This window comes from Leucoraja erinacea, chromosome 10, assembly GCF_028641065.1.
Source record: "Leucoraja erinacea ecotype New England chromosome 10, Leri_hhj_1, whole genome shotgun sequence".
NCBI lineage: Eukaryota > Metazoa > Chordata > Chondrichthyes > Rajiformes > Rajidae > Leucoraja > Leucoraja erinaceus.
Window position 1 is genome coordinate 41858356 of NC_073386.1, and position 14670 is coordinate 41873025.

General features: G+C 46.4%; 1 protein-coding gene across 1 annotated transcript in view; it reads right to left on the reverse strand.

Annotated features, from left to right (window-relative positions):
* zbtb37 (zinc finger and BTB domain containing 37) overlaps nucleotides 1-10691 on the reverse strand; it is a 36090-nt gene extending 25399 nt beyond the window's left edge. Inside the window, 3 exon segments of the mRNA XM_055642033.1 lie at nucleotides 2301-2407; nucleotides 6415-6498; nucleotides 10622-10691. The gene's annotated coding sequence lies outside the window, so the exon portion shown is untranslated.
* Between the last annotated feature and the right edge of the window lie 3979 nt (nucleotides 10692-14670).

A 14670-nucleotide genomic window follows, 5' to 3' on the forward strand; every position in this document is an offset into this window, starting at 1 on the left:
ATCAGTCTGAGATGCTTCACATCAGGCCCTGGGATTTATCCACCTTGGTTCACAAAGGCATCTAATATCTCAAGCTTTTTAACAAGAACATGGTCAATAATTTCACCATCCTCCTCCCCAAATTCTCCATCTCCATTATGTTTCCCTGGAGTGAATACACGCAAAATATTCATTTAAGACCTCATCTAGGTCCTGCAGCTCTACACACAAATTGCACCTCTGATTCCTAATGCACCGTTCTCTCTCCCTGGTTATGCTCTTGTCTTTGATTTACATAAAATGCTTTGGAATTTTCTGTAGTCTTTATGCCCTGGTATTTTTTTTCTGAGTACTCCTTGCATTCTCTATACTCCCGAAGGGTCTATCCTATTTCAGTTCTCTATACCTGCCAGATGGTTCCCCTTTTTTAATCCAACCTCCACTTGCCCATATTGACCAACATGTCTCATCAACACTGATCACAATTGCCTGCTTTTGGCCCATACCCCTTTATCACTGTCCTATCCAAATGTTTCTTAAACGTTGCAATAGTACCTGCCACAGCTGCCTCCTCTGGCAGCGTGTTCCATACAATCAGCATCCTTTATGTTAAAAAGTCACCCCTCAGCTTTCTATTAAATTCCCCGCTCACCTTAAACCTATGTTCTCTTGTTCTCGGTTCCCTTACTCTAGGTAAGGGACTCCGTGCGTCTACCTGATCTATTTTTCTCTCATGATTTTGTTTACTACTCATAAGACAATAGGCGCAGGAGTAGGCCCATTCAATGTGATCTTGGCTGATCATCCCCAATCAGTACCCCGTTCCTGCCTTCTCCCTGTATCCCCTGACTCCGCTATTTTTAAGAGCCCTATCTAGCTCTCTCTTGAAAGCATCCAGAGAACCTGTCTCCACCGCCCTCTGAGGCAGAGAATTCCACAGACTCACCACTCTCTGTGAGAAAAAGTGTTTCCTCGTCTCCATTCTAAATGGCTTATCCCTTATTCTTAAACTGTGGCCCCCGGCGCTGGACTCCCCCAACATTGGGAACATGCCTCTAGCGTGTCCAAACCCTTAACAATCTTATATGTTTCAATGAGATGCCCTCTCATCCTTCTAAACTCCAGAGTGTACAAACCCAGCTGCCCCATTCTCTCCGCATATGGCAGTCCCCCCATCCCGGGAATTAACCTACGCTGCACTCCCTCAATAGCAAGAATGTCCTTCCTCAAATTAGGGGACCAAAACTGCACACAATATTCCAGGTGTGGTCTCACTAGGGCTCTGTACAACTGCAAAATAACCTCTTTGTTCCTAAATTCGATTCCTCTTGTTATAAAGGCCAACATGCCATTCGCTGTCTTCACTGCCTGCTGTACCTGCATGCTTACTTTCATAGACTGATGAACAAGGACTGATGACCAGGAACATATGATACGATAAGATAAACTTTATTCATCCCCGGAGGGAAATTGGTCTGCCGATAGTCACAACATACAAGGTACACAAAAACTTGAAATTAAAAGTGAAAACAAAAAGAAAAAGACAAGCGACTATAAAATGGCTGCCGTGTGCACAGCGCCTTCACCGACACAAATGAACAAACAAATAGAGACTTAACCCCTGGGCAGAGGATTCTAAACTAGAAATACCCCCCCCCCCCTTCGCCACACCGGGTCCCCCTTTGTTCTCCCATTGTCTCTCCACGCCGGGTTCTCATTGTCTTCCACTCCCTCTCACGCTCATCAACCACGAGGCCCCACCGCCACCAAGCCACTTGACGCCGCCAAGCCCCACGTTGCCGTCGCTGAGTCTCCCATCGCCGTCACCGCTGAGGCTCCTGCGGCCCAGCCAGGCCTCGCCGCCCGGCTTCATCACAGTCCCCTGGGAGGCTTGTGGGGCGTCCGGCCTACTGGGGCATATTCCAGTCTTCGATCTCGTTATGGTCGGGGGCAGCGCAGTTGTTCGACGGGTGGATCGGACCCGCGCTGCTCCCCGGGATACCCCCGCCGCGCGCGAGGCTCTCCAAGACACTCCTCCTGTGCTCCAAGTAATAAGAGTCTTAGCCTGTTTAACCTCTCCCTATAGCACAGGCTCTAGAGTACTGGCAACATCCACGTGAATCTTTTCTGCACCCTTTCCAGCTTGACAACATCATTCCTATAACATGGTACCCAGAACTGAACACAATATTCTAAATGCAGCCTCACCAACATCTTATACAACTGCAGCATGATCTGCCAACTTCTATACTCAATTCTCCGACTGATGAAGGCCAATGTTACGATAATTGGTACACTCATCAATTCCATACCAAACTCACCAATTATCAGGCAAGTGTACCGCAGTGGGTTGATGCTTCATCGCAAAACATGCAACAATGTTCCAGTACAGAGATCCTGTAGACCTTAGCCATTACGTATTCTCGATCTATAAAACAGAAGATATTAACTTATATGTATGTTAACATATAATATGATATATGAATTTATTCATGAAATAGAAATTACATACTCGACCCTGAAAAGATTCTTGGCTCTAGATTGAAGTCCTTAATCTTTTGTAACTCTACCATATTATTTATTTTTACAGAATGAGAAGAACATGTCCTCGAATTATCCATTGTTTCCTACTTACACCCAGCCGCACAACAGCACAAATACAATGTCACGCTCAATGTATTCACTGACGGCACTCAGTTCTATATTAGTAATATACAATGCCCTCCATAATGTTTGGGACAAAGACCCATCATTTATTTATTTGCCTCTTTACTCCTCAATTTGAGATTTATAATGGAAAAAAAATCACATGTGGATAAAGTACACATTGTCAGATTTTATTAAAGGGTATTTTTTATACATTTTGGTTTCACCATGTAGAAATTACAACTGTGTTTATACATAGTCCCCACATTTCAGGGCACCATAATTTTTTGGACACATGGCTTCACAGGTGTTTGTAATTTCTCAGGTGTGTTTAATTGCCTCCTTAATACAGGTATACGAGAGCTCTCAGCACCTAGTCTTTCCTCCACAAAAAGAAGTAAGATTGATTTAAGTATTAACATAGGTAAAACTGAAATCAAAGACATTATTAAGCAAAGACTGAAGGAAAGATGGCAAAAGCAATGGGAGGAAGAGCGGAAAGGACGGTGGTTCTACAGAGTCCAGAGGAAAGTGGGAGAAATGAGATGTGCAGGAAAAAACAGAAAAGAGGAGACAGTAATTTCAAGAATTAGATTTGGACACACTGGTCTGAACAGTACACTTTTTATAATAGACAAGCATAATACAGGCAGATGTGAATACTGTGGGCAAGAAGAGACAATAGAGCATGTCATTGTACATTGTGAGAGGTATGAGGAGGAGAGAGAACGGATGAGTGAGCAGTTCAGAAAAGAAAGAGTACAATTTGATTTGGTAGATATTTTGCAAGGGAGTTCATATAAGTGCTATCAAATCCTGTTGCTTTTTCTTAGGGTAACCAATTTGTTCGGAAGGATGTAGGTTATTAGTATATGTAATGGTGTTGTTTGATCCACACTCCATGCCAGTTGGTGGCGGTAATGCACCAAAAAAGTTGTTTGCCAACCGCAAAAAAACTCTACATAGAAGAAGAAGTCTTTCCTCCACCTTTGTAAACTTTTATTGCTGTTTATCAACATGAGGACCAAATGAAAGCCAAAGAAGCCATTCTGAGACTGAGAAACAGGAATAAACCTGTTAGAGACATCGGCCAAACCTTAGGCTGACTAAAATCAACTGTTTAGAACACCATTAAGAATAAAGAGAGTATTGGTGAGCTTACTAATCGCAAAGGGACTGGCAGGCCAAGGAAGATCTCCATAGCTGATGACAGAAGAATTCTCTCTATAATAAAGAATAATCCCAAACACCTGGCCGACAGATCAGAAACACTCTTCAGGAGTCAGGTGTGGATTTGTCAATGGCCACTGTCCGCAGAAGACTTCATGAACAGAAATACAGAGGCTACGCTGCAAGATGCAAACCACTGGTTAGCTGCAAAAATAGGATGGCCAGGTTACAGTTTGCCAAGAAGTACTTAAAAGAGCAACCACAGTTCTGGAAAAAGGGCTTGTGGACAGATGAGACGAAGATTAATTTATATCAGAGTGATAGCAAGCGCAAAGTATGGAGGAGGGAAGCAATTGCCCAAGATCCAAAACATACCACCTCATCTGTGAAACACGGTGGTGGGGTTGTTATGGCCTGGGCATGTACGGCTGCTGAAGGTACTGGCTCACTTCATTGATGATACAACTGCTGATGGTAGTGGCATAATGAATTCTGAAGTGTATAGACACATCCTATCTGCTCAAGTTCAAACAAATGTCTCAAAACTCATTGGCCGGCGGTTCATTTTACGGCAAGACAATGAACCCAAACATACTGCTAAAGCAACAAAGGGGGCAGAGGAACAACTCCAGGACTGTTTGGAGTTTGTAGACTGGGCAATGTTCAGGGACTCGGCAACGGACCTGAATAAATACGCCACAGTCGTTACAGACTTCATAAAGAAATGTGTGGAGGACTGCATCCCAACAAAAACCTTCTGAGTGTTTCCTAACCAGAAACCTTGGATGAACCCATGAGATCCGTACTCTTCTGAAGACCAGATCCCAGGCATTCAGGTCTGGAGATACAGAGGTCGACAAGAAAACCAGATACAACCTTGGTAAGGCTATCAAAAAGGACTTCTGCTCCAAGCTGGAGGATGAGACGGATGTTCGGCAACTGTGGCAGGGCTTGAACGCCATCACCTCCTACAAGGCGAAATCAGGAGGCAGCTCAATTGTCAGTGAAGCATCACTCCCTGACGAGCTCAATGCGTTTCACGCACGCTTTGATAGGGAGAATACTGATGTGCCTTCCCGAGCCCCCATTCGCCCTGATGGTATTTCAGTCAGTCACAGAGGCCGACATCAGAAGATCCTTCAGGGGGGAGAACCCTCGGAAAGCACCTGGACCTGTGTTCTAAAAACCTGTACGGACCAACTGGCTGGAGTTTTTACGGACATTTTCAACCTCTCACTTCTGAGGTCTGAGGTTCTCACCAGCATTAAAAGGGCATCAATATTACCGGTGCCCAAGGAGAACAAGGTAACGTGCCTTAATGACTATCGACCAGTGGCACTAACATCTGTGTTGATGAAGTGCTTTGAGAGATTGATTATGGCGCAAATCAACTCCTACCTCAACAATGAACCACGACCCACTGCTGTTCGCTTACCGCCACAACAGATCAACGGTGGATGCGATCTCACTGGCTCTCCACTCTGCTCTGGGCCACTTGGACAACAAAAACTCATATGTCAGGCTGTTATTCATTGACTACAGCTCGGCCGGCGTTTAATACAATCATCCTCTCCAAGCTGGTTACCAAGCTCTCAGATCTGGGTCTCTGCGCATCCCTCTGTAATTGGATCCTCGACTTCCTCATTCACAGACCACAGTCTATCCGTATTGGTTGAAATCTGTCATCCTCGATAACAATCAACATGGGAGCACCTCAAGGCTGCGTGCTCAGCCCCCTGCTTTACTCATTCTATACTCATGACTGCGGAGCCAGACATAGTGCGAACTATCAAGTTCTGTTGTGGGACGAATCACTGATCGTGACGAGTCAGAGTATAGAAGTGAGATCGACCGATTGTCTGAATGGTGCCAGCACAATAACCTGGCTCGCAACACTAGGAAAACCAAGGAACTGATTGTGGACTTTGGAAGGGGTAGGATAGGGACCCAAAATCCCGTTTATATCAACGGGACGATGGTGGAAAGGGTCAAAAACTCCAGATTCCTGGTCGCGCGTATTTCCGAAGATCTTTCCTGGTCCCAGCACACTGATGCAATTATAAAGAAAGCACATCAGCGCCTCTACTTCCTGAGAAGATTGCGGAGAGTCGGTATGTCAAAGAGGGCTCTCTCGAACTTCTACAGGTGCACAGTAGAGCGCATGCTGACCGGTTGCACTGTGGCTTAGTTTGGCAACTTGAGCGTCCAGGAGCGGAAAAGAATGCAGATAGTTGTGACCACTGCCCAGTCCATCATCAGCACTCACCTCCCCACCATCGAAGGGATCTATCGCAATCTTGCCTCAAAAAAGCTGCCAACATCATCAAGGACATCCTGGCCACACACTCATCTCTCCGCTGCCATCAAACAAACTCTGAACTATAACAGCCTATTGCACTTTATCTGTCTATTTATGTGCATATATATGGTCTATGCTATATAGACACACTGAACTGTTCTGTGTTTATGCTTACAACATTCTGTTGTGCTGCAGCAAGCAAGAATTTCATAGTCCTATCTGGGACACATGACAATAAAACGCTCTCTTGACTTTGCAGTTGCCCAGAATTACATAGCATTGAACCTTAATAAAACACATGCAATATTCTCCTGTCCTACCTCAAGATCCACAATTTTGTATTGCCTTTCTGCTGTTGATTTTCTCAAATTGTTTGGCTTCCAGAATCCCGGTGATACACCTTCCTACGTTCTTAATTAAAATTGATTAGTTAGCGAACTGTGGGCATGTATTGATTTATTTTATCTATCAAAATCAACAAGTTTGAAAAGTTTCTGCAGTCTTACATTAACATGCATTTCGTACTATTTTTAGTATCCATTTGTAATGTTTTCCCTTGACCACTGGTGCAACGTGAAACTGCTACCTTGTGCAATTCCCTTTGCACATAAAGAGGAAAGCTGAGCTTTCAAATGCTTACAGTTTCAGCACTGCAAGAAATCTACAATAGAGTTGTATAAAAGATCACTCAAAAAGCAGGTCAGGCAGCATCTCTGGAGAAGAATAGGTAACGTTTCGTGTTAAGACCCTTCTTCGGACTGAGTCAGGGGAAATGGAAACACAAGATATAGATGGTGATATAGAGAGATAAAGAACAAATGAATGAAAAATATGCAAAAAAAAGTAATGGTGATCAAGGAAAGGTGGAGCCCACAGTGGTCCATTGTTGGCTGTGGGGTTGGTGATAACAAGTTATGCAGACAACAAAACTCAACAGGATGACAGTGAAACACTTGTAAGGGTTGTAAGCTGCCCAAGCAAAATATGAGGTGCTATTCCTCCAATCTGCATTTGGCCTCATGCTCAGTGTTGCAGTGCTAATTTTTTAGATGCTGGAGCTATCAAACGGGGGCGTCATTTCAGGTTTTGCTTTGGGGGGGGCGGGGGGGAGCTCCTTTCCCAGGAGGGTCAAACAAGATTATAGTCTATCTACATCCCAGTGTATAACTAATATCATAAAACATATAATAATTTAATAATATGTCAAAATATTGCACGGTTGCACTCATTAATGATATTAAAATATGAATTATAGTAAAGCAAGTAAAGAAAAAGACGGTAATCTTGTATTTTTACAGAGGTGTCGACCCGGCACCAACTCGCCCTGACTCTCTCGCAGCTCTGGGCCTTCACACATACACTCACACTCACTCACACACACTCTCACCCACTCACACTCACCCACCCACGTACTCACTCACACCTGCAATGGACCACAACTCTACTTAATTTGACGGCAGATCCACACCCTCAACAAATGCTTCCTTGCCTACCTGAACACAAGCTTGCCCGCCTCCAGACCGGTCCCTCCACCAACACCCCTCAACTCGACCGCCCGCAGGCGCCGCCTGCCCAACCACCACGAGGCCGAGATGGCCACCACGAGGAGCAGCAACAACAACCACCGCCTCTCCGACCCTCACCGCCTTCCGGGCCAAACCCAAGCCCGGACCACCGAAACTGCCGCGGCTACTGACTCTCACCGCCTCCCTGGGGCCACCACCTCGGGTCACCGCCTCTCACCACCTCCCCGGGGCCACCACCGCTGTCGCCGACCTTCACTGTCTCCCCGGAGTCACCGATGCTGCTGCAGCCGACCCGTATGTCTACTCCAGCCCCCCACGGGCCTCCACCAGCGACCCTCGCCTCTCCACCGGTCACCAGCGGGCCGGAGCCGTCACCCCACCAGAGTTCCAGGCTCAGCACCAGGCCCATAACCTCCACGATGCAGACAGCACGTGGTCTGATTCTGCTGGGTCCTGCTGCTCCCCCCACCCCTCCTACAGGGAATCTCAGTAGTGATGGGTCTTCCCCTTACCCCTCTTTTAACCAGATTACCCCAACCACACACACGCTAGTTAAAATTTCCCACTGTTTTGGCTTTTTTTGGAGGTGGCTGATCGGCGCTCCGGCAGCACTGCACCCCTGCTCACACTGACAATGGAGGAGGCTCAGGACCTGCTGCAATTTTGATAACCATCTTTACTATCCATAATATCATCTGCAAACTTACTACTCATGCCAAATTGTTGATATAAATTACAAACAGCAAAGGGGCCCAGCACTGATTATTCTGGTAAACCTCCTCTGCACCCTTTAAAGGCCTCAACATCCTTCCTGTGATGAGGCAACCAGAGCTGCATGCAATTATCCAATTGCAGCCTAACCACGTCCAAGACAGCTGCATCTTGACTTCCTGACTCCTATAGTCAAAGCCCAGATCTCTGAACGCAAGCATACCATCAGCATTCTTTACGACTCTATCTACTTGTGTTACCAGTTTCAGGGGTTTATGGACTTGGACCTCAAGAACCCTCTGTACATAAATGCTGTCATGGGTCATACCAATAATTGTATATTATCGCCTTACATTTGATCTCCCAAAGTGCAACACCTCACATTTCTTTGGACTAACCTCTACCCGCCAGTTCTCCACTCATTTTTTTGTAGCCGATCAATATCCCGCTGTATACTTTAACAGCCTTCCTCACAGTCTGCAACCTCAGCAATCTTGGTGTCATCTGCAAATTTACTAACCAACCAAAAGAACATTTGTAACTAACTTTGTTCTGTGGCTCTGGGTCATATAGAGAGCATATAGGGTCTGATTTTTAAAAAGAGACCCTCTGCAGCTCATGTTACGCAATATCCCATGAAGACACAGATACATTTAATTAATTTACCTCAAAAACTCACCCCAGATATAATATTTTGTAATATGGTCGCAAAATAACAAATCTTTTGCATATAAATAGCATCCTGTGTACACTCTTCCATCTAGCTCTTGGTATTTATCTGAATTCTACACACTAGTATCATCTTATTCAACAGGCAGTGCACAATTCTCCCTCTACCGAAGATCACTCGGAACAGGATGGTGGCTTCAATGTCTGAATTACAGCCACATTGTCCACAACCAGGGATATGCCCATGATCATAATTCCTAAATTAACAAATCTTAACCTCCTGAAGATCCAGAGAAGAGGGTGCAGCAAGAAGAGATGAGAGGGAATTTGAGGAGGGGGAGGTCAGATGCGAGTGAAAAGAATAGGAATGCAAAGCTGACCGGAGCAGCGGATGCGAGGTGGTTCCCACTCAGTATCTGTCTGGTCACAGGGCTTCGGAGATTTACCAGAACCCTCTCCAGAGCAGAGTCGGTCCCTTGACGTAACTTGGGTGCTGCTTCGCAATTACACTCCACAAGGGCCACATCAGTAGAGTTGCTGACTTACAGCGCCAGAGACCCAGGTTTGATTCTAACTATGGGTGCTGTTTGTACGTTCTCCCCGTGACTCTGGGTGCTCCGGTTCCCTGCGACACTCCAAAGCCATACAGGTTAGTAGGTTAACTGACTTCGGTACAAATTGTAAATTGTCCCTTGTGTGTAGGATAGTGTTAGTGCATGGGGTGATCGCTGGTCTCCGCGGACTCAGTGGGCCGAATGGCCTGTTTCCACGCAATATCTCTAAACCATTCCATGAGACGGTATCAAGAACAAGATGTCAATGAGTTTTAGTGTGAGATGTAGGAGATTTAAAGTGGATCTGAATGGTAAGTTTTTTTATTTACACCGAGAACACTTGATATCTGAAACGTGCTGCCAGACTAAGTGGTGAAATCAGATACAATCACTATTTAAGAGACAGTTAGACAGATATTCAAAAAGGCAGAGAATAGAATAATATGATCCTAATTTAGCCAAATGGGTCTAGTGTAGATGGACAAATAGGTCAGCACGGACGTTATGGGCCAAAGGCTCACTGACAGGGCTCCAGTTGGCCATGGTCCATCATCAGTTTCTACAAGCCCTCGTCGGAGGTTCCCCGATGCCATAACTCTAGCGGGCACCTTGTCTGGAAGTGATGAGCGTTCACAAGGGCGTCGGGAGGTTGGGAAAGAAGGGCAATGGGCCCCTCTTCGAGGGCAAAGGGGAGGAGCGTGAATGTCCCCGCCCTGAGGGCGAGTGGCCACTCCTCAAAGGAGGGTGTGTGAGGGTAAAACCCCTCCCTGTGAAGGAGGAGCAGCGGTGGGTGCCGCCCAGCGCCATGGGAGCACGGCCCCGGCAGGGCCCCCGGGCTGGGAGCCCCTCTGATCTGATCTGCTCTCTCTCCACCCACGGGCCTCATCGCAGCTCCCAGGCCCCGCTCGCCATGTCCCGCTCTCCGCCGCGCCCTGCGCTTCAGCTCGGCCATTTGCAGCGTCGGCGCCGCCCTGCCTGCCATAGCGGGCGGGGCGGGGCAGGGCGCCGTTGCCCGGGTACCGGCAGCGGGCCTTCACTCACTCACACTCACTCACTCACTCACTCACCGCTCTGCTCTGCCCGGACACTCCTCGCCCAGGCGTGCCGAGCCCCGCCGCACCGCGCATGCCCCGTCGCACAGACCCTGGGACACGTAGTTTCCGGCCCGCTGCGAGAACCGGAAACGGTGCACATGGACTACACCTCCCATGATGCACCTCGCCCAGCCGCCATCTCTGTCCGGAAGAACAACACGGGTCCAACCAAAGATCTTATAGCAGAGCTCGTCTATAATCTTTGGGTCCAACCATGATCTCTGGGTCTAACAGTCTACTACGCGAATTGGAGGCGCAACACCTCATATATCGTGTTTAAGAAGGAACTGCAGATGCTGGAGAATCGAAGGTTACACAAAAAAGCTGGAGAAACTCAGCGGGTGCAGGAACATCTATGGAGCGAAGGAATTAGGCTATTTCATAGATGCTGCTGCACCCGCTGAGTTTCTCCAGCTTTTTTGTGTAACCTCATAGATCGCTTGGGCAGCGGTGTGAATATTGACCTCAAACCCACACGAATTGTATTGCGTTTGGGGTGAAGGGGCAGCAAACAAACATCGCCTGGTGTTGTCTGGATTAAAGGAGGTGCTGGACCATCCATCAGTTGCCGGAAAATCGATGGTGGAACTTTAACGTAATTCACCGTAAATGCGTACAACAATAAACCCAGCCTGACAACAGTGACAACAGCTGTCTGTTTCTCTCTACCCTCTTATCCAGAAACCCAAACAGTACTCCCAGAGAGGCAGAGATTCATTTGTACTTCTTCCAATCTGATCAATTGCATGCAGTGTCCACCATATGACCATTGTAGAAACTAAAGCAGATTGAGTGATTCACGGATAGCCATCCTCGTGTCAGCAGGTGGGACCCCGAGCTTTCAGTTGCATCAATCCCTGTCAGTAATCTGCACTGTTATAGCTATGTCCAATATTAGCTTGAACAGCAGCTCATTATTCGTCTACCTGACGTCCACTAGGATGTCCCAAGTTTTCTCATCTCCAGACGCATCTCCTCCGGCAAGATTCCAGCACCTGCAGTTCCTTGTAACTGCAGCCCCTCATCTTGTGTCTGGGCACTGCAGTCCTCTGGGCTTCATGGTGAATTATACAACTCACATCAACGTGCTTTCTCTGTCTGCTACTGAACTGGCCATTTGGTCAGACAACTGAACACAAACAAATTGCAGACCCCTCAAACCTGCCCCATCATTCACTATGATAGATCAGCATAGATGATCAATGCTGATATTGATAGATCCGCACTAAAATACAAACACTCCCTCTCCTCTCATCCTCTTTCTACAACCCACAACGTTAACATCCAGGTTTTTCCTAGTTTCTATCTCTGCTAGTGCTGCCTGATTTTATTAAGGGGCTTCAGATGGTTGCTGCAACTTGATCTTTTCCTTGGAGACACAAGGAACTGCAGCTGCTGGAACCTTGAGTAAAACACAAGTGGTGGAGGAACTCAGGAAGTGTCTGTGTAAGGAAAGGATAGGCCCTACACCACCTCCCTCATCTCCATCCAGGGACCTTAGCAGTCCTTCCAGGTGAGACAGAGGTTCACATGCACTCCCTCTAAACTCATCTACTTTCGGAGACCGAGCATAGACTAGGCAACCATTTCGCCAAACACGTGCACTCATTCTGCCAAGGTCTGCAGCATCTCCTGGTCTCTAATCATTTTAACTCCCGTTCCAATTATCACACTGACCTTTCTATGAGGCACACGCAAACTGGAGGAACAGTACCTCATATTTCACTTGGGTAGCTTACAGCCTAAAATTGAATTCTCCAATTTTAAGTAATACTCCCTCCTGCTCATCCCCCTTTCTTGTGTCCCTCCCATTTCATTCACTATTCCACCCCCCCCCACCCATATCACTTCCACCTATATCTCTCCATCTGGTTACACATTTCACTTGTATCTCTGTGTCTGACTTTTACACCTGTCTCTTTTTCATCACTTGCCTTTGTCCACTCATACAGCATGGAAACGTCCTTCAACCCAAGTTGCCCATACATGCTCCATTTACACTAGTCCCACTTACCTGCGTTTGATCCATATCCCTCTAAACCTATCCTAATTATCTGTCCAAATTGTTTTCAATATTGTGATAGTACTTGGCTTAACTACTTCCTCCAGCAGCTCGTTCCATATATACTCTTTGTGTAAAACAAAAGTTGCCCCCTAGATTCCTATCAAATCTTTGCCCCCTCACCTTAAACCTGTGTCCTCTGGTACTTGATTGCCCTACTCTGTGCATTTATCCTATCTATCCCCTTTATAATCTTATATCTATCTATTTCTATATATATATATATTACTAAAACTCTCATCTTGTTTGTTTGTGTGCGTGATTTCCCGAAACTCCGCAAAAACAGTACAGAATAGTGCTACAATTTTGGCCCACCTTACTCACCATTGTTCTGGGGTGTGCATTAGCCCAGTTTCGTTCAGATTGATGGTATATTTTACAAGTTATTGACATTTTAAACTTTACAAAAAAACACTTTACAAAACCACTTTTCCACTTACCCTGCCGCGTACAACGTCACAATGGGGTCGCAAATTTCATTTACATTAAAAATTTTCATTGACATTGATTTTATTCTAAAAAAATTGATTTTATTCTAAAAAAAATGTGTTTAGGTTATTTTAAAGAAAAAACACGGTTTTCATTGAGAATTTAATTGGAAAAAAAATTGCGATTTTCATGGGGGGGGGGGAGCGGGGGAGCTGAGGTGGGGGAGGAGGGAGGATAGAGGGAGAGGAGGGGGGAGTGTGGGAGGGAGGGAGGGGGGGATAGATGGAGAGAAGGGCAGTGGGGGAGGAGGAGTACAGGGAGAGTAGTGGGAGAATAGAGGGAGAGGAGGGCAGTGGGGGTGGTGAGGATAGGGGTGGGAACAGATGGAGGAGGGGAGGGAGGGGTGAGGGGAGGAAGCAGAGGGTTGGTGGAGGCTGGGGAAAGGGAGGATAATGGAGGAGGAGAATAGGGGATTGAAGAGGGAGAGAGATTCATTCACATTAATCTGCCATTTTAAACTTTAAAAACGTCAGCCGCGCCTGCGCAGTTGGGGGCTATGGGTGAGTGGTGGGATATTGCATTGGGGGAATGGGTCCCACTTGGTCGAGTACTATAAAATCACTTCTTCTCCTCCTGTTCTCCAAAGAGTAAAATCCTAGCCTACTCAACCTCTCCCCTTGAGTCCTGGCAACATCCTCGTAAATCTACTCTGCACCCTATCTAGCTTAACAACATCTTTCCTATAACAGGGGGACTAAAACAGAACACGATACTCTAAATGTGGCCTCACCAACATATTTTTCAACGGTAACATGATCTCCCAACTTCTCTACTTAATACTGCAATTGATGTGTCAATGTGCCGAAAGGCTTCTTGACCACCCTATCTATCTGTGACCCCACTTTCAAGGAACTATGTACCTGCACTCCTAGAGCCCTCTGCTCTGCAACACTACAAATCCCTACCATTCACTGTGTCATCTGCCAATGAACCCCTCCTCACCTGTATCCTCCTATCACCCACCAACCTTGGTCCTGCCCCTACTACAATCATTCTGAAGAAGGGTTCCGACCCGAAACTTTACATATCCATTCCAGCCACACATGCTGCCCGACCTACTGATTTATTCCAGCTGATATTTCTCATGGTTGGTCAAGAAATAAGGGGCTGGCTGTTCAGAACAGATGGGGAGAAATGTCTTCACCCAGAGAGCAGTGAATTGTTTAAATTTTCGACTCAGGAGGCCGTGGAGGCTCAGTCACAGTTTATTCAGAACAGATTTCTGGATATTAAAATATGTGGTGCAGGAAAATACTGAGGTAAACAGACAGCCAAAATCTTGGAGAATGGTGGATGGGCAGAATAGAGGACTGCTACTTTTTGTATCTTATGTTCTTCATCTCGTTCTTGTTTTGGGCGGTAAAGACAAGAATCCTACATCCCTGTTAATCCTGTTCTTGACCTGTCCCACTGTTAAGAGCCCATGGATGTACACTCTCAACATCTCTGTGCCAGTTGGTAACCTGATTAA